Source organism: Balaenoptera borealis (genome assembly GCF_965194805.1).
Source record: "Balaenoptera borealis genome assembly, chromosome: 6".
Taxonomy (NCBI): Eukaryota; Metazoa; Chordata; class Mammalia; order Artiodactyla; family Balaenopteridae; genus Balaenoptera; species Balaenoptera borealis.
The window spans coordinates 48065902-48085888 of NC_138863.1; the positions used below are offsets into that span (position 1 = coordinate 48065902).

The 19987-nt window shown below is 35.9% G+C and overlaps 1 long non-coding RNA gene across 1 annotated transcript; it reads right to left on the reverse strand.

Annotated features, from left to right (window-relative positions):
* Positions 1 to 2000: 2000 nt before the first annotated feature.
* LOC309630306 lies at positions 2001 to 10712 on the reverse strand. Its single transcript, XR_014245592.1, has 2 exons — positions 5825 to 10712; positions 2001 to 5794 (listed from the first exon to the last, which is right to left on the reverse strand). It is a non-coding gene; the product is annotated as an uncharacterized lncRNA (long non-coding RNA).
* Positions 10713 to 19987: the final 9275 nt, after the last annotated feature.

The following is a 19987-nucleotide window of genomic DNA, read 5'->3' on the forward strand; positions in this document are numbered from 1 at the left end:
GTTTTATTGTAAGAACACTTAACGTGAGATCTACCCTCTTAGCAAATATTTAAGTGCATAATGCATTATTGTTGACCATAGCTATAATATTGTACAGTAGATCTCTAGAGAAAGCCTGAATTAATCACAAAACTTCTCAATCAGTGGCCTTAATCAAACTAAATACTGACCAAAAGAGAGTAGATCTTATCAACGGACTATCTCATACCTATATCAGCAATTTTGTGAAAGTGTTTTCAACTAGAGGCAGCAAACATGCATTGGAGTCCTAGAGGACAGCCCTACCAGCCAAAAGTGAGCAGTGTGCCATGGTTATCAGCTGTTGCTTGGGTATCTAGAGTTTGTAGAGGTCAGTTAGAAGACGACCTATTGTACTACCAAAGGAAAAAATATGTTCCTTAATATAAATATTGAGCATCATTTTTAAATGATAGTTCAGTTTCTTTCCTTCCTAATTTAAGCCTTCACACTATATATTAAACTCAGTTTAGTTCAACAAAGGATTACTGATTACCTACTATATTTCAGGATATTTGAGAATACAAAAAAGAATAAGGCATCCAGTCCTTTTTTCATTAGAGATCATAGTCAAGTTGGGGAGACCTAAAGGATAGTTTTGAAATGATATGATAAATTCAAGTAATACAAGTATGTATAGGGTGCTATGGTCATATTATTAATAAGGCAGACATAGAAAATGAAGACTTTTCTCTAAACCCTTTGGAGTTCAAAAATGAAAACAAGATAATTCAGGAAAGGAAATGAACAAATATTCAAATTCTTTGGGTAGAAAGGACCTATTGACTGTCAAAGATGACTATAAAACCACTTTGTATCTAGACACATCTGATGAGATTTCAGAACCCTATGTCTAAAGGTAAATGATTTAAGCATATACAGGAAAAAAATACAACCAAATGAATGCAGTTGAGAATGACTTCAAATAACTTATCAACAGCATGGGACTGGAAAGTGCAAAGTTCTGAGGGAAATTGAACTTGGATTTTTAATTCTGTTCACAGCCTAAAAGAGCAGAACATGAGATACAACAATGAAGGGCAGCTAAGTATGATCTGATAAGGAGCAGAGAGGGTCAACAATAATTCAGAGTGGATCCATTGAACTTGGATGCTTACAGCACTTGCCTTTGAGCAGGAAGAGTTTTTAAGGGAAATACAACTTAATTTACTTCTGTAGTACATAATAATCTCAGTATTATACTGGCTATTTTTTTTCTACAACAATGCTCACAACAGATTTGTTTGTAATAGCCAACGCTAAAAATAAACCAAATGTCCTTAAATAAGTGGTTAAACAAACTAATACTACTCAGCGGTAAAAAGGATCACACTATTGACACACACAATGACTTAGATGGCTCTCAAGGGAATTATTCTGAGTGAAAAAGAGCCAATATTGAAAGATTACATAATATATGATTCTATTTATACAACATTCTTTTTAAAAATTGAGGCATAATTGAGGCATAATTGATATATAACTTGTAACATAATTAATTTCAGATGTACAACATAATGATGCAATATTTATATATACTGTAAAATGATCACCACAATGTCTAGTTAACATCCATCCCCATATATAGTTAAAAACATTTTTTTTCTTGTGATGAGTACTTTTAAGATCTACTCTCTTAGCCATATTCAAATATGCAACACAGTGTTATTAACTATAGTCACCATGCTGTGCATTACCGTGAAATTCTTTTATAACTGGAAGTTAGTACCTTTTAACTCCCTTTACTCATTTCGCCCAGTCCCCACCCCTGGCAACCACCAATCTGTTTTTTATATCTATGGGCTTTGTTTTTTGTTTGTTTGCTTGTTTTTGATTTTAGATTCCACATGTCAGTGAGATCATATGGTATCTGTCTTTGTCTGACTTATTTCACTTAGTATAATGCCCTCAGGGTCCACCCATGTTGCTGCAGATTGCAAGAACTCATTCTTTTTTATGGCTTCTTTATATATATATATATATATATATATATATATATATATATATATATATATATATATATATATCTCACATCTTCTTTATCCATTCATCTATCAGTGGACACTTAAGTTGTTTCCATATCTTGGCTATTGTAAATAATGCTGCAGTGAACATGGAGGTGCATATAGCTTTTCAAATTAGCGTTTTCATTTTCTTTGGATAAATACCAAGAAATGGGATTGCTGAATCATATGTTAGTTTTATTTTTACTTTTTTTTGAGGAATCATCATATTGTTTTCCATAGCGGCTGCATCAGTTTACAATCCCACCAACAGTGCACAATATAATGGCTATTTTATCAGCTTTAAAATTATGGAGTTTTTCTATTGACAATACACAGAAATCTTATAGAGAACCAGAATTAATAGTATAACTGACAGAAATCAGAAGGATGAGGAGAAGTAAAGGTAGGTTCTTTAGCTTTCTAGATCAGCCAAATAGATCAGCTTAAAGGTGATAGAGCAAGAAAGAGAGGTTTAAATCGATTATTTTATATTATAAACATAACCACAGTTAGAACTACAAATTATAACTAATACACATCATGAGTTAGGTGGGGAAAACGAGAAGATTTATGAGGAAAATTATAAATTATTCTTTTTTAAGAAGAGGTCTGGTAGAGGATATAAAAAAGAGAAACTGAAAAGTGGTTATATTTTTTTATTAAAACTTTTCTGTATGGCTTGACTTTATTCCTCTAAGTGAAAATATTGCTTTAGAAAAAAGATACTTAATGCATAAAACACAAGATGAAATACCAAAATACTACTGGGTAAGCATTTTAGGAATGACTCCCCTTCCACTTTAGGTTTTATATTTTTCCCCAAATTTTCTATGCACATTACTTTTATAATCTAAAATTCTATAAAATAAATTTCATGTTTAAAAAAGTGGTAACATCTGATGTAACACAATGTATTTCAAATAGACATGCAAGTTATTGCAAAAAATCAGATATATCCTTTACAAGGCCAAGTTGCTCACGTATGTTGAGTACCTATGACATAGTTGCAGTGTAACTGTTGATGGTTTTTTAATCTTGTAAGTACTGACTTAAGTCCTGTGCATCACAGATAATATGACAATTCCAAAAATTAAGCTGTAGAGAAAAATTCCTTGTTACTACATAGAAAATCACTTGATAGAATTAAATGAGTCACTCAACTGTGCTGCACAAATTTATAGCCATTCTCTGTGGAGAAATAGAGTTAGCACTGACATTAAATGTACCATTTGATTCCTTTATTATAAATTTCATGTTCTGCTCAAATTCTTTAACCACTACCATATGGTTTTCATTATGTTCGTTGCCATTTGTTATGCCTGGTAAGTTAAAAACTTTATTATATATTGATTTACTGCTGTGAATGCCTTAAAACCTTTGTGCTCTTAACACCATCATTGATCAGATATCAGTTGTTTTTTACTCTCAGACCACAGAACATATTAAACTGATTCTGGATATATCTTTACATGCTAAAGGGCCTGACCCCAATTTTTCTGTTAAAGGCCTTTTAGCTTCAGTTTTAAGAGCAATTTTGTTTTTTGCAATATTGTGGTGTTCTTGACTAGGATTACTGCTTTTTCATTTATTTGGCTGGAAAGCAGGACTAAAACAGTGTTTCAGATAATTTGTAGAGATGTGGCACCTGTTCTTGATTTAATCAATGTCCATAAAAATGATTTAGGAATGTCTTATTTGGAAAATGAGTTGTACAGGTGGTCATAAATTAAAGTGCTTTAAAAAAATATACCAGTTAAAAGGAATAAATACGGACTTCCCTGGTGGTCCAGTGGTTAAGACACTGCACTTCCAGTGCAGGGGGCCCGGGTTCGATCCCTGGTCAGGGAACTAGATTTCGCATGCCCCAATGAAGATCCTGCACGTGGCAAACGAAGATCCCGTGTGCCTCAACTAAGATACAGCGCAGCCAAATAAATAAATAAATAATTTTTTTTTTTTTAAAAAGGAATGAATGCTTTGTCCCATCCTAGATTCTGTTACATATGGTTTTAATATGCCTCTATATGGTGGGATAATCATTGTCCAAAGAATGACAAACTGCAGCTGAATTTGCAAGATAATTTTCTGATTATTTTCCTATTTTTTCTATTTGCTTTGCGATACCTATTCAATTATCTAATACATAGTTGAAAATAAAATGCTGTATTCTAAGTGCAGAAGTCTACAATAATATATAAATATTAAAAAATTTAATCATCGTGACATATAGAACATTAAAAGGTTAACTGAATAATTAATATTAAATACTTTCTGAAACAAATTGGTGAATCTGAGTGTTAGAATTCTTCTAAGCATTATTTTCTATTAAATGTGATAGTTTAGCCTACATATGAGTGAAATAGACAGAAACAATAAACTTCTATACAAACAAATGTTAGTGTCTCATTCTATATGAAATTAGGGATGTTGAAGGGCATTTTGTCAGCCTGAACTCTGAAGTCAGGCAAACCTGATTTTGAAACAAAGTTTTACATGAATTTACTACCTATTGGAAAAGGAATATTACTTTCCTTATCTGAACTGAGGATTAAATGACATTACGGTTGCATATGAGAAGTTCCTGGTACATAGTATGTAATAAAGGAAAAAAGCTGCCAATTATTTCATGAGATTGATTTACACTAATGATTGTCTAAGCATCTCAATTTATCTACCTTCCTGAATTAGCTGATTGACAGATAAAAATAATCTGATATGCTAAGAAAATAGCTAAAATTTCCTTATTTAGAAATGATGAACAAGGAATTACCACATGTTATTTCGAAGTTAATTAAATTTGATTCCTTTTAGCTATTTTGTGTGTGTGTGTCGATTTCAGTTGGCTTTAAGACAGTGCTTTTCAAAATTTCAGTGTACATGTGAATCACCTGGAGATGTTGCAGAAATCCAGATTTTTGGTCAGTAGGTCTGGGGTAGGGTCTGAGATTCTGAATTTCTAAAAGCTTACTGGTGATACCAAAGCTATTGGACCACAGTGTGTGTGTGTGTGTGTGTGTGTGTGTGTGTGTGTGTGTGTGTGTGTGTGTGTGTGTGTGTGTGTGTGTGTGTATGTGTGTGTGCTGGTACCTGGGGTAGCGAGATGCTACATAATATATCCACCTGCTCTTTCCTATCATATGCTTCCATAGCACCCTGAATGTACACTCTCGAAATTATTTGGTTTTGGTGTTAAAATCTTTTAAATCTTGTACTCCCTTCCATATATTGTAAGCTCCTGAAAGTATGTCTTTTACTCACTGCTCTGTCCCAGAACAGCACAGTGCCTGGAGCTTGGCAATGAGTACTCATTTGCTTAGCGTTGGTAAACTACATGCCAGAAATGAAGTCCATGGCTGAAAAGATAATAAGAAGCCACAGATTGAAAGGTTCTGCATAATGGCTGGGTTACAAAATAGTTTTGCAAAATGGACTACTTCTCCACACCCGTAGGTTTAGTTTAATTTCGTCCCCCAGAAATGTATGTATGTGCGTGTGTCTAGTGGGCATGGTCAGAATTGCTGTTTGAAAGACATATTGTATCATCCTGGTAATTAGATACAATATAACAAAATTTACTGCTTTATAAATTTACTTTGACATTGATTCAAGAAGGAGCATTTGAAAAGAGTAACTGAAAACAAAGTCAAAAGAGGGCTAGGTCACTAAGTTTCTTTATGGCCAAGATGATGCTGCCATCTAGTAGAGTTTTGAGAAGGTATAATACTGTATTGTAGACTGGAAATTTTCTAAGAGAGTAGATCTTAAGTGTTCTCACCACACACACACACACACACACGCACACACACACACACACACACACACACACACAAATGGTAACTATGTAAGATGATGGTGTGTGGGTAAACTTGGTTGTGGTAATCATTTTACAGTGTATACCTATATCAAACCATCACCTTTTTCCCCTGTCAATTATGTGTCAGTAATTTGTCATAATAGATTAGTTTGCATTTTCTGAGATTTTTATATAAATGGATTCATGTAATACGTACTCTCTTAGTCTGACTTCTTTCACTCAGCAAAATTATGTCGTTGTGTGTATCAATGGTTTGTTTCTTCCTAAATGGAGCAGAATTCCATTTAATGAAGAGAAAGTTTACATTTTGAAGTAGATGCTATCCAGGCATTCATTTCTCTGCAGGGTGTATGGAAAGAGAAAATTACAAACTTTCAGTTCTGATTGTGTTGTTACGTAGAGTATAGGAGTGGGTGATAAGTATAAAATTTAGCCGTTCTAGTACTTCACAAGCTAACTTTAATGATTTTATACGTAGGTATTAATGTGTGCATTCATTTTACTTGAAAATAACATATACAGTATTCATATGAGCTAACATTAGCCTACCAAGTCTAGTTAACTCATGCTCTCAGCACATCCTTACAGGCAACAGTGAACTAATGGGGATTGGGACTGAGAACGTTAATGTTGATTTGTGTCTCTTGGAGTTTTCTTCTTGTACAATCCTTCGTAACAGGTTAATTATGCATGGAGAGACATACCTTGAAAGATGGACAGAAATTTCAGTTTGTTTTCATCTATTGTATCATATTCCTCTTTTGAACACCTTCAGTTTTTCTTGTTCTCACTGTCTCTGGGGCAGCTGGCCACTTTTCCACTTTTTCAGTTCACACTGCAGAAACAGTATGTGTGACTCTGGTCAGCTTCAGGCAAACACACATGTCCATATTCAGCGCTTCTTGCCTTCTGCCACTTGGGATTAATCTTTGAACCAAGGAGTCTGGAGCAGGAAGAAAACATAGAATCATAATGGTACTGTTTTCAGTAAACTCTCAAATACTGCAAATATTAACATGGAATTAATCATGACAGGAGAATGTAAAGGAACAAATTTGAAATTTGAGTAGGTATTTCTTAAAATTCCTAATATGACCATTATGAAATATATTAGAGTAGCTTATAAATTTACATTTAAGATAAAATAGAAATATTCTTAAATTTTTAATGTCAAAACTTCCAATTTTTCATTTATTTGATAATTACATATATACATATATATCTTTACATATAAATATATTAATAAAAATTTTAAGGTTATTTGGGACTTTTACCCAAGAACTGAAAAACTCTTTTGAGTTTAGGAAGTTTGGTTTTTTTGTTGTGTTGTTGTCCTTTTCCTTGATTCGCATCTTATCTCAGGTGTCTGAACAGAATGCCGTATTTAGGGGATTGATTGCATTTCACATATTAAAGATGAAGAAACCCCAGAAACTCAGAAGTTTTTACTATTACTTTTAGATAGATGAAGAGTGTGAAACGGTAGATATCCTTAGTTAATATTAGGGAACTAAATCTATCTGAGTAAAACCAATTGGAAAGAATTTTTTTTTATCTCAGGCTAAGGGCCTTTCTTCTGCAGTAACGGCGGCCATTTAAAGTAAATTGTCCATTAAAGTACCACTCCAGCTTTTGACAAATTGCATCAAACTGTTTTCTTCCTCCAGGGAAACACAAACCTGAGAACGGTGGTTTTATTTTTTCTGCTTGACATATAGGTTTCCTGAACCAGCGGGCTAAAATGCTTTTAGGTGCTCTATAAGACAACCCAAAGAGGTTATATATGGTCCAGTAGAGCCCAAGTGAGGGCATTGAATACTAGCAACTTATCTTGTGCGATGACAAATAATTGGTCATGCTCTTATATCATTTATCATTTTGAAAACAGTTCTCACTTTTTAATCATGTAATATAAGAACAATGGAACAGAACTGACAAAAGCTATAAATCCTATTTTTGGCTAAAAAGCCATCGAACCATACAAAAATAATTCAAATGACTGTCAAGGTACAAAATCAAAGCACTGCTGTTGTAGGCAGCTACTATCTTACTTTCAGGGGACAAAAGTTCAAGTTGCTAATTATAACTGAGCAAAATCAATTTTGATAGAAATAGTCTTTCAAAAATTAAATTAGCTGTAGTAAAGATGCAAAGATAACTATACAACTGTGGTTTAGATGTTAATGGCATGAAATATTTTACTGTCTTTTTAACTTAGATTATTTTAGCTATGTGAAGACAATATCTGAATTGTTATTGTCAGTAGTAAAAATAGTTATAATATTCTACCTTTACAGTATATAATAAGAAAAATAAACATTGCCTGTGTTTCTAAAACAAGCTATTCATTTTAGCTTTGATTATCTATATGTTGTGGTTATATAATTTATTAGTAAAAAATCCTTCATTGCAAACTAAAAATTCTAATTCACAAATATGAAAAGAGCATTATGCTAAAATAACTGAAATTTGCTTAAATCCTTTGATTTTAGGGATAATTTTCTAATGTACAGTATTTTGTGGAAAGTATAAAATTCATTATCTCATACTGGATCCATAGTCTGGAAAGTTCTGAGTATCAATTTCCTTGACTTTCACAACTTTGACACTTTTGAAGATAACAGGTCTGTTATTTTGTAGACTGTCCCTGAATTTGGGTTTTTCTGATATTTCCTATTGATTAGATTCTAGTTATGCACATTTAGAAAGAATATCACAGAAATGAGGTTATGCTCCTTTCAGGAGGCCCATGGTTTTGATTTGTCTCATTATTCATAATGTTAACTTTGATTATGTATTTAAAATTATGTCTGCCAGACTTATCCACTGTACAGTTACTCATTTTACTTTTGTAGTGATTAAGAATTTTGTAGAGAAGTGTTTTAAAATGGTATAAACATTCCATTCTTTACTAAACTTTTGATACATTCATTTATTTGTTTAGATTAGTAAATTTACTTATTTTGATGCCCAGATTGTCCTACATTTAGCCAAAGGGAGACTCTTCAATATGGCTTCTGTGTCCTTTTGACATGTCCAAATTGTCCTTTAAGCACTTTATTTCTTTCTGGCATTAGTAAGATTTTCCAGGCCCTTTTTCTACTTTCCCTGACTCAGTGAGCTAGTCTACCAAAGATCTTCAGTTCCATTCCAGATGTTTAGAAACTGAGATCTGGTAGCACTTATTAATAAGGTACACTCTTCCTAGGCTCAGTAGACAGTTCTAAGGAATATGTGTATGTACATCCATGGATACATACATACATTTACATCTATATTAATTCTATATTTCCACACATACATTTGTATCTATATTTCTTTCTCTGTCTCTCTCTGTCTTTGTCTCTTTGTATGTATTAAAATACCTGAGTTAACATCAGTGTCTTCAATTCTACTGAAGGATTTGTCCTTGTTTTCTCCCTTTCCCTTCTCTGAGTGTGAGAAACCCAACTCCTACTAGCTTCAGTATATGTACTGGATTTGGTCAATCCCTCTGTATGTAACTAATCTCCTGTTGCCACCACTGCCCTCTGCTGCATCGATGCCTGCCTCATCCTGCTCAGGCTCAGGTACCGTATCTCCCCTCTGCAAGGATGCTCCATTAACTGTTCCTGCTCCGACAGCCCAGGTGAGGCCCCTGGCTCTCCTCCACAAGGACACTCTCTCACACGAGTTGGTCTCTGGCATTCTGCAGATGTGCCCTAGTGGCTTCTCCTTTCCCTTGTGATAACGCATTTCCTCTTTTCCTCTGATATCACACACACATACACACCTTCCTGGACTTCTTCTGTCTTTGTTTTATTTACAATTTTGTTTTTCTTTTCATGCCCACTCTCTAGAGTTCAAGTTCCCTAGAGCGTCTTCCTTGCTGCCTACATGATGTGGATCAGTCTCATAGTTTTAAGTTTCTTCTCCATGTCAAAAACTCCCAAATCAGTATCTGCTGAGTTTAAAGCTGATACACATGACTGCCTACTTGGCATCTATGCACGGGTCTCATGCATTTAGATATAAGATGGACAAATGAGAACTCTTGATTCTTCTTGTGCCACTCTTCTTCCTCCAATAAATGACACCACTATTGTTGTATAAGCCAGAATACAGGCATAGTCCTTGATTTGTTTTCCTGACCCACACACATGCAATATATTAGCAAATCCAGCTGGTATTTTCTTCAAATGTTTTCCTTATCTGCTGATTTCCATCAATCTCCATTGCTGCCACCGTGGCCCAAGCCATACTTATACCTCATGTAATTGCCTCCTAACTATTTTCTCCTACATCTATAATCAATAATCTATTCTTCTGTAATCTGTAATCTATTCCTCTAAAGAAGGTAGAACTATCTTTTAAAAATCAAATCAGACCACATTGTCTCTCAACAGAAATCCTCGCTGCTTTTCCATTGCACTTATAATGAAATGCAATCTTCTTGACCTGGCCTACAGTGCTCCCTCTGTGGTCTGGCTCCAGTTTATCTCTGTCATGCCATCCTTTACCACTTTTCCCCTCTGGCTTACTAAGAGCTATCTTGGCCTTCTTGTTTTCCAACAGGCCAAGTTTTCCCCAACTCAGGCATTTGGATTTGCTCTCTAGTACACACTTTCTCCAAATCTTCATTTAGCTGACCCCTTCTCATTTGGATCTCACTGAAATATCACCTTCTTAGAGAGGTTAAATTAATTGACCAACTTGAGACCAAAACTCTCAAGTCTGTTAGTGAAGTTCTGAGTTCAGCAAGGCACTTTGTGATCATTTACAAGTGGCTGCTGAAAGTCTCAGAAGGGGGTTTGGAGTTTGTCCCACATATACAGTTCACAGGAGGCAACTGAGATTTCATGAATCATGAGAGAGTTTAAGAGTGTTAAGAGAACCTGTGGAACAGAGGAAGTCAGGAGCAAGAAGATGGAGAACTTCTGATAGATATGAAGGGTCTTGACTTTATGGCCTAGACTGTAGACTTCAGCAGTGGTCACAGGTACCCAGTAGCATCTGGTAAAACCATCTACTACAGCACAAGAAGTGCAAAGGAAGGTCAGACAGCCAGGAACTAAAGCTATCCTGCCACCCCCCTTAGATACTTCTGAAATACCCAGAAGAGATCTCCCAGATGTGAGGTTTCTTTCCTCAATAGCCCAGAAGACCTATAAATATCTCCTTAAACATATCCCTAGGTATCGTCTTGGGGGAAGGGGTTAGGGGTGAATGAAGTGCTAAAAGAATTATCACTTGGTTTAAAAAGACTGAGGTAACCTGAGAAAATATAAATGGAAGAGATTTGGTTTATGAAACCTAAGCCCACCCAAGTTTCCTAGTCGACTAAGGGTAAATGGGCCATATGATCATTTTCATGTGTACTTCCCATTTTAGTCACCTGGAGGAGCTTTAAAAAGCTGATGTCTGGGGATTCCCTGGTGGCGCAGTGGTTGAGAATCTGCCTGCCAATGCAGGGCACACGGATTCGAGCCCTGGTCTGGGAAGATCCCACGTGCCGCGGAGCAACTAGGCCCGTGAGCCACAACTACTGAGCCTGCGCGTCTGGAGCTTGTGCTCCGCAACAAGAGAGGCCGCGATAGTGAAGAGGCCCGCGCACCGCGATGAAGAGTGGCCCCCACTTGCCGCAGCTGGAGAAAGCCCTCACACAGAAACGAAGACCCAACACAGCCATAAATAAAATAAATAATTAAAAAAAAAAAAAAAAGCTGATATCTGAGTCTGTCACCCCAGAGATTCTGATTTAATTGACCTGGGGCGTGGCCTGAGCATCATGATATTTTGAAATTTTCCAGGTGCTTCTAATGTACAGCCAAGGTTGACAGACTGAGAACCAGTGTTTTAGACTAAAATAATCTCTATACACATTTCCAGTCGCATACCACCATTTCGTATATGTGTATATATCCTGGTATGAGTGAGATTTAGCTAGGACCCCTAATCCCTGACTCACTAGACAGATTCTGATTTAAAAAGTTTCCAAGGGGTATAAGTACTGAAATATTTCTAGAAAATGAATTACTTTAATCAAGTTAGCTCCATTAAAAAATGTGTTAGCTTGAGGTCTCTTTTTGTCCCAATTGGCTTCAGTGGAGTCTGGGAGCATGTCAACTGGCCTCTTTGGACACCTTTCCCCTAGGTTCATACCATCACCTCGACCTTTTACATATTACTATCCTCACCTTGAGAGGAGATGTGGAAAAATTAACTTAGTAAGACTTCTTCCCAAAGGCTTAAAGCAGAGCCGACCTTTGCGATATTTTCTCTTCCTTTCTCCTAGGGTTTGTGAGCAATCATCCTTGTGGTCGGGATCAGTCCAAAAATTCCCAGTTTTATACATTTGGCAGAACTGCCTGGTTATTCTTATTAAAGCAACACTAAAAATCAGATCTTTCAGCTGCATCCTACCTAGTCTAAGAAACACAACTGGCCAGCGTTAAGATTAATGGGGCTCAGGGAAGCACCATGGTAAAGCTTGCTAACCCAGCAGTCTTTTGAAATGTGCCATGACATCCTCAGCAATGACATCTTCATAATGTTTCATGAGGGTATGTATTGAGTCTAATGAACTTTTGTTAGCTCTGCTGTTTCTCACTTTGTTCACTTTTGCAGCTGCTAAAATGGGAAAGATTGAGATCAGCAAGTTTCTGTGAGTAAGCTAAAAGAGGAATAATTTTTTTCTACCTACTTAGCAAATTTCTCTTGTGACAATTGGATGTTATTTGGGGTTTCATACTTGGAGGAAGAAGCACAAGCAAATTTCAGTCATTTTAGAGAATAAATATTCTCTGTATATATATTTGTAGCGGTTATATTCTTTCTTTTTGAGGTTTATGACTGATCCTGGGCATGTGGCCCCTTGTGTATTGCTCTTCTGAAACAGCCTGAAAGAATTTTCCAAGAGTTATGTGGAGCTTCTCTTTAGTTAAAATTCTGCTTTTTTTCCTCACTGGACTATCAGTCTTCAGAGAACCAACATAACAAAGGAGTAAATACAAATAGATACAAAAATATCTATGAGAAGATCACTGAATTAGATTTGTGAAAGCACATTAAAAGTAATTTTCTACTGAAAAAATTTAATCAAGTTTATTAATCATATCTCTGTTTGCTGGTGTTAAATAAAAATTTAAAAGACAGAAATCAATAAACAGATAAAAGCTTCTCAAGAATAAATGAAAGGAAGTAATAAAAAGACTAACTAAGCTGAAGTGCCTCCTATCAACAGCAGCTGATAAAATATTAAAAGATTTGCCTTGTGTAATGTCTCTGGAGAGCCATCTTGCTGATCTACTAGACCATGATTGACAACTTTGAGAACTTGCTGGAAGCCACAAAAGTATATCTATAATATTATGCTCAATTGCATAGGTCTTTCTTGCTAAACAGGGCTGGAAATAACATACCACCGAACGATGGGCTTTTAAGAAATTGAACATTCTCCTCAGTCCTAGCTGAAGTTTAATTTGCTTAGAATTAGATGTTACATGGTATCTGGAATGCAAAAAACAAAAAAACCAGAGCATTGTACCTAAGCACATGTAAAACTGTTTTGGAGGAGTTAAGAAATCAGTGGAGGAAATTTTATGGGGGTGGGCAGGTGATTTCAATGTCAGAATAAATAGTTAGTACTATTTACTGACATTTCATGTGCCTGGTACTAACCTCACTGATTTATGTTCATTATCTTAACTAAGTCTCACAAAAAAAGCCTCACCTATGAGATGTGTAATGATACTTCCTCTTTTCTTGAGATAAGAAATTGAAACTCAGGAAAATTAAGGAACATGCCCAAGGTCATAGTAAATAGTGGCTTAACTTGTATTTGAACCCACATCAGAGCAACTCCAAGTGACATGACAAACTGAAATTGACTATGAGGCTGGTGACAACATAGGCATCTATTCACAAGAGTGATATGCCTTTTCAGTTTGTTGATTGTTTCCTTCACTGTGCAAAAGCTTTTCAGTTTGATGTAGTCCCATTCATTTATTTTTACTTTTTTGCCCTTGCCTGAGGTGACAGATCCAGAAGATCAATGTTAAAGAGTTTACTACCTATGCGTTCCTCTAGGATTTTTATGGTTGCAAGTCTTACATTTAAGTCTTTAATACATTTTGAGTTTATTTTTGTATATATGAAAATGGTCCACTTTCATTCATTTGCATGCATCTGTCCAGTTTTCCCAACACCATTTATTGAAGAGACAATCTTTTCCCATTTTATGTTCTTGCCTCCTTTGTTGTAGATTAATTGACTGTGTAAGCATAGGTTTATTTCTGGGCTCCCTATTCTGTTCCATTGATTGGTGTGTCTGTTTTTGTGCCAATACAGTAGTGTTTTGATTACTATAGCTTTGTAATATTGTTTGAAATCAGGAAGTGTGATGCCCTCAGCTTTGTTCTTCCTTCTCAAGATTGCTGTGGCTATTCAGGTTCTTTTGTGTTTCTATACAAATTTTAAGATTGTTTGTTCTAGTTCTGTGAAAAATGTCATTGATATCTTTATTTTTTTTCTTTACATCTTTATTGGAATATAATTGCTTTACAATGGTGTGTTAGTTTCTGCTTTATAACAAAGTAAATCAGCTATACATATACATATACATATATCCCCATATATCCTCCCTCTTGCATCTCCCTCCCACCCTCCCTATCCCACCCTCTAGGTGGTCACAAAGCACCGAGCTGATCTCCCTGTGCTATGTGGCTGCTTCCCACTAGCTATCTATTTTACATTTGGTAGTGTATATATGTCCATGCCACTCACTCACTTCATCCCAACTTCCCCTTCCCCATGTCCTCAAGTTGATTCTCTACGTCTGCATCTTTATTCCTGTCCTGTCCCTAGGTTCTTCAGAACCATTTTTTTTTTTTTTTTTTAGATTCCATATATATGTGTTAGCATACGGTATTTGATTTTCTCTTTCTGACTTACTTTGTATGACCGACTCTAGGTCCATCCACCTCAATACAAATAACTCAATTTCGTTTCTTTTTATGACTGAGTAATATTCCATTGTATATATGTGCCACATCTTCTTTATCCACTCATCTGTTGATGGACACTTAGGTTGCTTCCATGTCCTGGCTATTGTAAACAGAGCTGCAATGAACATTTTGGTACATGACTCTTTTTGAACTATGGTTTTCTCAGGGTATATGCCCAGTAGTGGGATTGCTGGGTCGTATGGTAGTTCTATTTGTAGATTTTTAAGGAACCTCCATACTTTTCTCCATAGTGGCTGTATCAATTTACATTACCACCAACAGTGCAAGAGGGTTCCCTTTTCTCCATACCCTCTCCAGCATTTATTATTTGTAGATTTTTTGGTGATGGCCATTCTGACTGGTGTGAGATGACATCTCACTGTAGTTTTGATTTACATTTCTCTAATGATTAATGATGTTGAGCATTCTTTCATGTGTTTGTTAGCAATCTGTATATCTTCTTTGGAGAAATGTCAACTTAGGTCTTCTGCCCAGTTGTGGATTGGGTTGTTTGTTCTTTTGATATTGAGCTGCATGAGCTGCTTGTAAATTTTGGAGAGTAATCCTTTGTCAGTTGCTTCATTTGCAAATATTTTCTCCCATTCTGAGGGTTGTCTTATCATCTTGTTTATGGTTTCCTTTGCTGTGCAAAAGCTTTTAAGTTTCATTAGGTCCCATTTGTTTATTTTTGTTTTTGTTTTCATTTCTCTAGGAGGTGGGTCAAAAAGGATCTTGCTGTGATTTATATCATAGAGTGTTCTGCCTATGTTTTCCTCTAAGAGTTTTATAGTGTTTGACCTTACATTTAGGTCTTTAATCCATTTTGATTTTATTTTTGTGTATGGTGTTAGGGACTGTTCTATTTTCATTCTTTTACATGTAGCTGTGCAGTTTTCCCAGCATGACTTATTGAAGTGGCTGTCTTTTCTCCATTGTATATTCTTGCCTCCTTTATCAAAAATAAGGTGACCATATGTGCGTGGGTTTATCTCTGGGCTTTCTATCCTGTTTCATTGATCTATATTTCTGTTTTTGTGCCAGTAGTATACTGTCTTGATTACTGTATCTTCGTAGTATAGTCTGAAATCAGGGAACCTGATTCCTCCAGCTCCATATTTCTTTATCAAGATTGCTTTGGCTATTCGGGGTCTTTTGTGTTTCCATACAAATTGTGAAATTTCTTGTTCTAGTTCTGTGAAAAATGCCATTGGTAGTTTGATAGGGATTGCATTGAATCTGTAGATTGCTTTGGGTAGTATAGTCATTTTCACAGTGTTGATTCTTCCATTCCAAGAACGTGGTATATCTCTCCATCTATTTGTATCATCTTTAATTTCATTCATCAGTGTCTTATAGTTTTCTGCATACAGGTCTTTTGTCTCCTTAGGTAGGTTTATTCCTAGGTATTTTATTCTTTTTGTTGTGATGGTAAATGGGAGTGTTTCCTTAATTTCTCTTTCAGATGTTTCATCATTAGTGTATAGGAATGCAAGAGATTTCTGTGCATTAATTTTGTATCCCGAAGCTCTACCAAATTCATTGATTAGCTCTACTATTTTTCTGGTAGCATCTTTAGGATTCTCTACGTATAGTATCATGTCATCTGCAAACAGTGACAGCTTTACTTCTTCTTTTCCGATTTGGATTCCTTTTATTTCTTTTTCTTCTCTGATTTCTGTGGCTAAAACTTCCAAATCTATGTTGAATAATAGTGGTGAGAGTGGACAACCTTGTTTTGTTCCTGATCTTAGAGGAAATGGTTTCAGTTTTTCACCATTGAGAACAATTTTGGCTGTGGGTTTGTTATATATGGCCTTTTTTATGTTGAGGTAAGTTCCCTCTATGCCTACTTTCTGGAGAGTTTTTATCATAAATAGGTGTTGAATTCTGTGGAAAGCTCTTTCTACATCTATTGAGATGATCATATGGTTTTTCTCCTTCAATTTGTTAATATGGTTTATCACATTGATTGATTTGTGTATATTGAAGAATCCTTGCATTCCTGGCATATACCCCACTTGATCATGGTGTATGATCCTTTTAATGTTCTGTTGGATTCTGTTTCCTAGTATTTTGTTGAGGATTTTTGCATCTATGTTCATCAGTGATATTGGCCTGTAGTATACTTTCTTTGTGACATCTTTGTCTGGTTTTGGTATCAGGGTGATTGTGGCATTGTAGAATGAGTTTGGGAGTGTTCCTTCCTCTGCAATTTTTGAGAAGAGTTTGAGAAGGCTAGGTGTTAGCTCTTCTCTAAATGTTTGATAGAATTCGCCTGTGAAGCCATCTGCTCCTGGGCTTTTTTTTGTTGGAAGATTTTTAATCACAGTTTCAATTTCAGTGCTTGTGATTGGTGTGTTTATACTTTCTATTTCTTCCTGGTTCAGTCTCGGAAAGTTGTGCTTTTCTAAGAATTTGTCCATTTCTTCCAGGTTGTCCATTTTTTTGGCATATAATTAGTTGCATGCATTAATCTCTCATGATCCTTTGTATTTCTGCAGTGTCAGTTGTTACTTCTCCTTTTCATTTCTAATTCTGTTGATTTGAGTCTTCCTTTTTTTCTTGATAAGTCTGGCTAATGGTTTATCAATTTTGTTTATCTTCTCAAAGAAGCAGCTTTTAGTTTTATTGATCTTTGCTATCGTTTCCTTCATTTCTTTTTTTATTTCTGATCTGATCTTTATGATTTCTTTCCTTCTGCTAACTTTGTGGTTTTTTTGTTCTTCTTTCTCTAATTGCTTTAGGTGTAAGGTTAGGTTGTTTGTTTGAGATTTTTCTTGTTTCTTGAGGTAGGATTGTATTGCTATAAACTTTCCGCTTAGAACTGCTTTTTCTGCATCCCATAGGTTTTGGGTCATCGTGTTTTCATAGTCATTTGTTTCTAAGTATTTTTTCCTTTCCTCTTTGATTCCTTCAGTGATCTCTTGGTTATTTAGTAGTGTCTTGTTTAGCCTCCATGTGTTTGTATTTATTACAGACTTTTTTCCTGTAATTGATATCTAGTCTCGTAGCGTTGTGGTCGGAAAAGATACTTGATATGATTTCAATCTTCTTAAATTTACCAAGGCTTGATTTGTGACCGAAGATATGATATATCCTGGAGAATCTTCCATGAGCACTTGAAAAGAAAGTGTATTCTGTTGTTTTTGGATGGAATGTCCTATAAATATCAGTTAAGTCCATCTTGTTTAATGTATCATTTAAAGCTTGTGTTTCCTTATTTATTTTCATTTTAGATGATCTTTCCCTTGGTGAAAGTGGGGTGTTAAAGTCCCTTACTATGATTGTGTGACTGTCGATTTCCCCCTTTATGGCTGTTAGCATTTGCCTTATGCATTGAGGTGCTCCTATTTTGGGTGCATAAATATTTACAACTGTTATATCTTCTTCTTGGATTGATCCCTTGATCATTCTGTAGTGTCCTTCTTTGTCTCTTGTAATAGTCTTTATTTTAAAGTCTATTTTGTCTGTTATGAGAATTGCTACTCCAGCTTGCTTTTGATTTCCATTTGCATGGAATATCTTTTTCCATTCCCTCACTTTCAGTCTGTATGTGTCCGTAAGTCTGAAGTGGGTCTCTTGTAGACAGCATATATACGGGTCTTGTTTTTGTATCCTTTCAGCCAGTCTATGTCTTTTGGTTGTAGCATTTAATCCATTTACATTTAAGGTAGTTATCAGTATATATGTTCCTATTCCCATTTTCTTAATTGTTTTGTGTTTGTGATTGTAGGTCTTTTCCTTCTCTTGTGTTTCCCACTTAGAGAAGTTCCTTTAGCATTTGTTGTAAAGCTGGTTTGGTGGTGCTGAATTCTCTTAGCTTTTGCTTGTCTGTAAAGGCTTTAATTTCTCCATCAAATCTAAATGAGATCCTTGCTGGGTATAGTAATCTTGGTTTTTCCCTTTCATCACTTTAAATATGTCCTGCCACTCCCTTTTGGCTGGCAGAGTTTCTGCTGAAAGATCAGCTGTTAACCTTATGGGGATTCCCTTGTATGTTATTTGTTGTTTTTCCCTTGCTGCTTTTAATATTTGTTCTTTGTATTTAATTTTTGATAGTTTGATTAATATGTGTCTTGGCGTGTTTCTCCTTGGTTTTATCCTGTGTGGGACTCTTTGTGCTTCCTGGACTTGATTGACTATTTCCTTTCCCATATTAAGGAAGTTTTCAACTATAATCTCTTCAAATATTTTCTCAGTCCCTTTCTTTTTCTCTTCTTCTTCTGGGACCCCTATAATTCGAATGTTGGTGCATTTAGTGTTGTCCCAGAGGTCTGTGAGACTGTCCTCAATTCTTTTCATTGTTTTATCTTTATTCTGCTCTACAGTAGTTATTTCCACTATTTTATCTTCCAGGTTACCTATCCGTTCTTCTACCTCAGTTATTCTGCTATTGATTCCTTCTAGAGAATTTTAAATTTCTTTTATTGTGTTATTCATCATTGTTTGTTTGCTCTTTAGTTCTTCTAGGTCCTTGTTAAAACTTTCTTGTATTTTCTCCATTCTATTTCCAAGATTTGGGATCATCTTTACTATCATTACTTAGAATTCTCTTTTAAGTAGACTGCCTATTTCCTCTTCATTTGTTTGTCTGGTGGGTTTTTACCTTGTTCCTTCATCTGCTGTGTGTTTCTCTGTCTTCTTATTTTGCTTAACTTACTGTGTTTGGGGTCTCCTTTTCCCAGGCTGCAGGTTCGTAGTTCCAGTTGTTTTTGGTGTCTGCCCCCAGTGGGTAAGGTTGGTTCAGTGGGTTGTGTAGGCTTCCTGGTGGAGGGGACTGGTGCCTGTGTTCTTGTGAATGAGGCTGGCTCTTATCTTTCTGGTGGGCAGGACCAAGTCTGGTGGTGTGTTTTGGGGTGTCAGTGACCTTATCATGATTTTAGGCAGCCTCTCTGCTAATGGGTGGGTTTGTGTTTCTGTCTTGCTAGTTGTTTGGCATAGGGTGTCCAGCACTGTAGCTTGCTGATCATTGAGTGGAGCTGTGTCTTAGCGTTGAGATGGAGATCTCTGGGAGAGCTTTCACCGTTTGACATTACGTGGAGCTGGGAGGTCTCTGGTGGCCCGATGTCCTGAACTTGGCTCTCCCACCTCAGAGGCTCAGGCCTGACACGCAACCAGAGCACCACGACCCTCTCAGCCACATGGCTTAGAGGAAAAGGGAGAAA